This window comes from Acanthochromis polyacanthus, chromosome 23, assembly GCF_021347895.1.
Source record: "Acanthochromis polyacanthus isolate Apoly-LR-REF ecotype Palm Island chromosome 23, KAUST_Apoly_ChrSc, whole genome shotgun sequence".
Taxonomy (NCBI): Eukaryota; Metazoa; Chordata; class Actinopteri; family Pomacentridae; genus Acanthochromis; species Acanthochromis polyacanthus.
The window spans coordinates 26,898,662-26,904,499 of NC_067135.1; the positions used below are offsets into that span (position 1 = coordinate 26,898,662).

General features: G+C 39.2%; 1 long non-coding RNA gene across 1 annotated transcript; it reads right to left on the reverse strand.

The window, feature by feature from the left end:
* Window positions 1-306: 306 nt before the first annotated feature.
* Window positions 307-2,532, reverse strand: LOC127532346 (uncharacterized). Its single transcript, XR_007939726.1, has 2 exons — window positions 1,696-2,532; window positions 307-487 (listed from the first exon to the last, which is right to left on the reverse strand). It is a non-coding gene; the product is annotated as an uncharacterized LOC127532346 (long non-coding RNA).
* Window positions 2,533-5,838: the final 3,306 nt, after the last annotated feature.

Here is a 5,838-nt window from a genome sequence, read left to right on the forward strand (position 1 = left end):
CAAACCATTAAAACGAGGAAAAGAGATTTACAAAATACATTTACATTATTTTTGTTTAAATAAATTAAATATTTTTTAAAAAAAAAAAAGCTGTTTAAATAGCTACATTTCTTGACTCCATAATAAATAAAACTCACCAGCAGATGGCAGCAAAGTTCCACAGTCAGTTTTAAGTGAACTTCTTCAGTTCCACTTTGTTTTTTGTCTCTGCTGCTATTATTTCTCTCATTTAGTCTCATTAGAACATCATGTGTTAAAACCACAGAAACATCAGGTTGGTCATAAAAGAAGCACAAAGTGGACTGATTGACTTTTTAAACAGTGGTTGGAGGTTGCTGCTTTAACTGGACGTTCAGTTGACATTTATTTGATAGATTCTCACTTCAGTACCAACAGAGTGTTCAGTTCAACAGAGCAGCAGGATCTGGTGCAGCTTCATCGTCTCCATCTCTTCCCCTCCATCCTCAGTGGCTCCATTTGTACTTGACTGCAAACAGCAATAAATGAGGTTGAGTCATTGTAATATGTATTTTTTTCTTGCATCTGAATCATCGTCACAGCTGTGCTGACAGATAAAACTGATGAAAGTAAATTTCAAGTTAAATAGAATAAAATATTGATTAAAGTCCCTCCAAGGTTGTTGATTAAATCAATAAAAAACATAAATTCTCATATTTAGGAGTTGGTTCTCCATGAAAATAATCCCTTCCTGCCTTACAAGGCTGAGATGTAACTCTGTTTTCAGTCAACTGTTCTTAATGCAAACAAACTGACTGCACATGAGGCTGGAAAACTAAATGTGCTCAAAATGATCATTCATGATTAAAACAATTAAAGCTGCAGTGATTTCTGCTGGACTTTGTATAGATGGAGCCCAAACACAGTTTAAGGTTCTAAAATCTCCAGTTTCCTGAGCTATGATGGACAATAATCAATAACACGGAGCTGCAGGCTGATTTATGACCAGCTGCTGTAGCATGTGGAAAGTGAACATGAAAGCCTTTCAGAAACATCTACAGGAGCTTTGTGTGCTTTCATGTTTGACAGTGAAGATGTGTAAGTGTTTACATAGCAGACCAACACTTTGTTTACTGCAGTATTAATTGAACTGTGAACACATCTGCTGTCTGCATTCAAAGTCTGCATCAGTCACAACACAGAGACACAGAAACCAGGAAGTGTGAGCTGGAAAGTTGGAATAATTTAGTAGAAGTGAGACTGTCATTGGTAAACTGCAGTTTTAAGGTGGAAATGTTCAGTCATAGCATTGACAGTTTATTTCAGTAATGTATTGGTTTCTAGCATATAAAAAAACCTTATGGATGCATAACGAGGTAAAAATAAAACATTTTTCCCCAGTTTCTAGTCTCGTTGAAGGACTCAGCTCCATACTCAGTTTAAGCTGTCTGCACATTTATCTTCTTACATTCTAGATTCTGTCACTTTGGAACATGAACTCTGAGAAGTTCTCAGTTAATAACGATGACAATGAAGACGAATAATAAATCATCTAAATACTAAAAAGGACTTCCATCACAAACTTTATGTGTGTAAAAGTCACTGATTAAATAATTGAATTACATCCTACACAAAGAGGAAATATGACTCTAATAGTTATTATTAATGTAATTTTAGTTTATTGAGTTCATTATAGTGCAGCAGTGATGCTGTATTTAATACAAAGGAGAGACTTACTTATAGTTTTCCCTCCTGCCAGCACGCTCATTTTTCTTGTCTTTTTTCTTTTTATTTATACAGAATCCTACCAGTGATGCTAGAACTAAAATGGAAACCACCCCAACTATTGCTGCAACGGAACCACCCGGAACCAGTGTTGCCAACTTAGCGACTTTCTCGCTAAATCTGGCGACTTTTCAAAGCTCCTAGCGACTTTTTTTTGTCAAAAGCGACTAGCGACAAATCTAGCGACTTTTTCTGCCGTTTTGGAGACTCTGATAGGAAAACTCGGCTCATTCTGCAGTTACTGTTTTCAACAAGCAGCAGGTGCTGCTGTGAGCTTCTCCCCCTCCCAGAGCACAGGCTGTCAGTCCAGTCACCCCGCAGCAGTCTCAGTGAGGGGAGGGGGAGACCCACATCACTCCGTGGCCAGACGATAGATGAATCGCGCATGCGCAGTCCCTACAGATCCCATCCAGACTTACGAAGCCATACAAACGAAAATGTTTCTTCACTGTCATGCTAAAATAAACCACAGCATTTAGCCTCTAGTACAAAAACATATTTTGATTGTTTTATACTCACTTTTTGGTCTATTCCACAACGTTATTCCTCTCTCCTACAACGTTGATTACAATTACCTGCAAACTGGGAAATATGCAAATTTGGCGATGACGTCATTTAGCAACTTCTAGCGACTTTTAGGACAGCCAACAACGACTTTCCTTACTGAGGAGTTGGCAACAGTGCCCGGAACAAAGAAGAATCTGTTCATTTCTACAAACCAAACTTCCACAGGTGATGAAGTCTAAATGTTAGGTGGAAACAGACTTTTTCAGATCTTCTCTGGGTTAGTCTTTAGAACAGTGTTCGGCATCAGTGTCTCCTCAGCATCACTGAGTTTTCTCCAAGCAGCTCTCCTCCTGTTGGAGTGCTGACAGAGCAACACAGAAGTTTAACACACAACATTTACTTACGTGTTTCAGCACTGTTTGACCTACTTGCGTTGTTTTCTTGTTGATCTGAGAAATGTTCACAAAAAATCAACATAACAAACAAGAAATAAAATTCAAAGTGGAGGAAGAACATCTTCTTACCGTTTTTCTTTTTCCAGAACAGAAACAGACCGACTGCTGCTGCTGCTGCAAACAAAACAACCACTAAACCTATGATTCCTCCAACATTGACGGAATTCCCTGAAACATAAAAAGATTCAGTTAATTTTCTGTCTCTGGAAGCTTCATGAAGGAGTTTTGTGATCTTTGATGTTTGCAGGTCAAACACATATTCCAGATAATCAGAGGAACTTTTGCTGTTTTACCTCCACTGATCTTCACAGAGGTGTCACTTATCAGCGTCTCCTCAGCATTACTGAGTTGACAGGTGTAGATTCCCTCCTGCTCTGAAGATAAGTCCTGCAGTGTGATGTCTCCTGACTCTGACACATCCTTCACCTGCTGCCTCCACTCCTCTGAGACTGTGGAGCTGCCATCAGTCCTGCTCTGCTTCACCATCATCTGACTGTGGTTGAATCTCCAAAGCAGGTGAGAGAAGGAAAAGTTGGAGGCAGCGCAGGTGATGATTGTTTCACTTGTTGATCCACTGATAGGAGCTGAAATGATGGAAGAGAAAAAGACAAGAATGAAGCAAGTCAATAATGTGTGAGTGGATTGTTGAGATGAGATGTTTTCCTCACTGAGTTTCCTCCAAGCAGCTCTCCTCCTGTTTGTTGGAGTGCTGACGGTGCAGCTGTAGACCAGATGAGTACGACTGTGTGAGAGGATCAGAGAACTACTGATGCTGTAAAGCTGCTCTTCATTCTGCTGGACTGTGGTTGTGTTGTGGAGGTTGATGTTGGATGGAGGTGTGGTGGACCAGGTGAGCTCAGGTTGAGGGTAGATCCCCTCTGAGCTGCAGGTCATCCTGTTTTCTACCTGCTGGATGTTGATTTTGTGGACTGGAGCTGGAAAAAAGAGAGAGAATGTAGATGTGCAGACTGAGTTAATAATAGTTTCAGGTTAGGTGTTACGGGCGTTGCCGTATTTGGGGTTTCTCCTCCTCCTTTGAGTGCTTGTGTGCTGTGTAGATGTGCTGTGTGTGTATGTGTGTGCGCGTGTCCTGTCACTCCCAGGCTGATGACAACTAGATTCACCTGGTGCTGGAGTAATCAAGAACAGCTGCAGCATGAGAATCAGCCAATCCAGTGCCATGGTGGACCAGCATAAAGACGCCAGTCAGCCTGAGGATGACGAGCTCGTCGCTGTAACCAGCCCTGCTCCAGTGCCTTCGATTAGGTAAACTTTGTTAGCGATCTGGAAAACTGTTTAACTCTGTTTAGGCTTTAGTATTTTGTTGACTCTTGTGAAACCTGTGATTTGGAGGCACTAGTTTTTTTGTTTGGTTTTATCACACACCATTAGTGTTGGGATTTAGATTAGGATATTTCTGTTGATATAACTCTAGTTTAGAGTCTCTTTTTGTTATCGTTTGTATTTTTTTTACCTTTATCCATTGCTGCCTCTTTTTTTTGTTTATTATTGTACCTTTTATTTTATATATATTAAAACATTTAAGCGCCAAATTCCATCTGGGCATATTATGTTACACCTTTACCCACATAACGAGCTGGGGTCGTAACATTTGGTTTTATTTTTTCTCATACCATAAACTTTTAGGTTGATAACTGACTCCTTGTTTCTGTTGATGGTGCTGATGAAACACTGATATCTTCCTTCATCCTGAACCTTCACTCCTGTCAGCTGCAGTGAGGCGTTTCCTCTGGAGATCTGGTCCTTGAACAGTGACGTCCTGTATCTGTAGATCTGGTGCTGATGTCCAAGTTCATCTTGGTTGTTGTAGTATGAATGGACACGAAGGTGTCCTTTTGTCAACTGAATCCAGTGGATGACGACGTAATCAGCGACCTGGAAGCTGCACGGTAAGATGCATCTGTCCATAAAAACACAGGACACCTCAGTATCTGCAACATCAGGTAAAGACCATGTTAGTGAAAGACTCAGACCTGCATCAGAAACACACTTCGATTTAGTTGTTGAGCAACGAAACAATATTACAATAAATTAAAAGTTTAGATTAATAAATATTTCCAGATGTAAACTTCAGGAAGTTCAGACTCGCTAATATTTCTGGGATCTGAGGCTGTAAAGAGGCGATAAAATCCTAAAGTGTCTTTTAAAATACAATTCAATTTTATTGATGTAGTACAGATTCCCAACATATATCATCTCAGTACTTAGCATAGTGAGGTACAGACCTACAAATTATAAACAAAAACTACAAAGGTAACTAGTAAATAGCAAAGGTTTAACTAGTGGAATATTTATTTCTAATGTTTTGCTGCAGCAGTTTACACCGACTGAAAATCAGATATGTACAAGTAGGACTTTATGCTTTTATTTTAATGAGTTTCATTGAACATAAAGATAAACAACAGCCAGAATGTAAGTAAAGATGATAAGGAGTTTTATCTGACTGACTAAATGTTGGTTTTTCCATTTGATTTGTTGACAGCAGGAAAAATATTAAATATAATTGGGTTCATCTTTTAAAAGTCTGTCAGATTTAAGAGATCGATTAGTGGGAGTTGAACATCAAATTCTTAATTCCTAATATAATTCAAACATTATGTGTGTCTGATGAAGAAAAACATTCTCATTTGTTTCGCTTTTCTTTTCCATGTTTGTTTTCCACCTCTAGATATCCTCAACTCCTCTTTTGTTCAGTTTTTTTTTTTTTTTAATCTCAACCAGCTGCTGGAAATTTCTATCTGTCATGTCTCTCTCCTCTACCAGACGGGAAACAAGTTGATTCTTGTCTGTTTCCAACCTACCTTTAGGTTTCTATTTTTTTATGTAAATAAATTCAAATGTGTTCCCTCCTGCTCTCTTTGTACAAGGAAGCAACATGGAATCAGTTTGTGATCCATGGGAGACCAACTGTTTAAAACTGAGACTGGAAAAGGGAAATAGTTAATTTAATCTATTCTGTTTGTTTCACAGCAGTAAATAAATGATGTTCTGCCTCAGCCCTCCACCAACGTCCACACAGCTGTTCTGTTTCTTCAACAGTCATTCTCCTGTTTGCTGAGTGTTTCCTCACTCGTTGCCTGGCTTGCCAAGTGACTTGTTAGCAAAACAAACA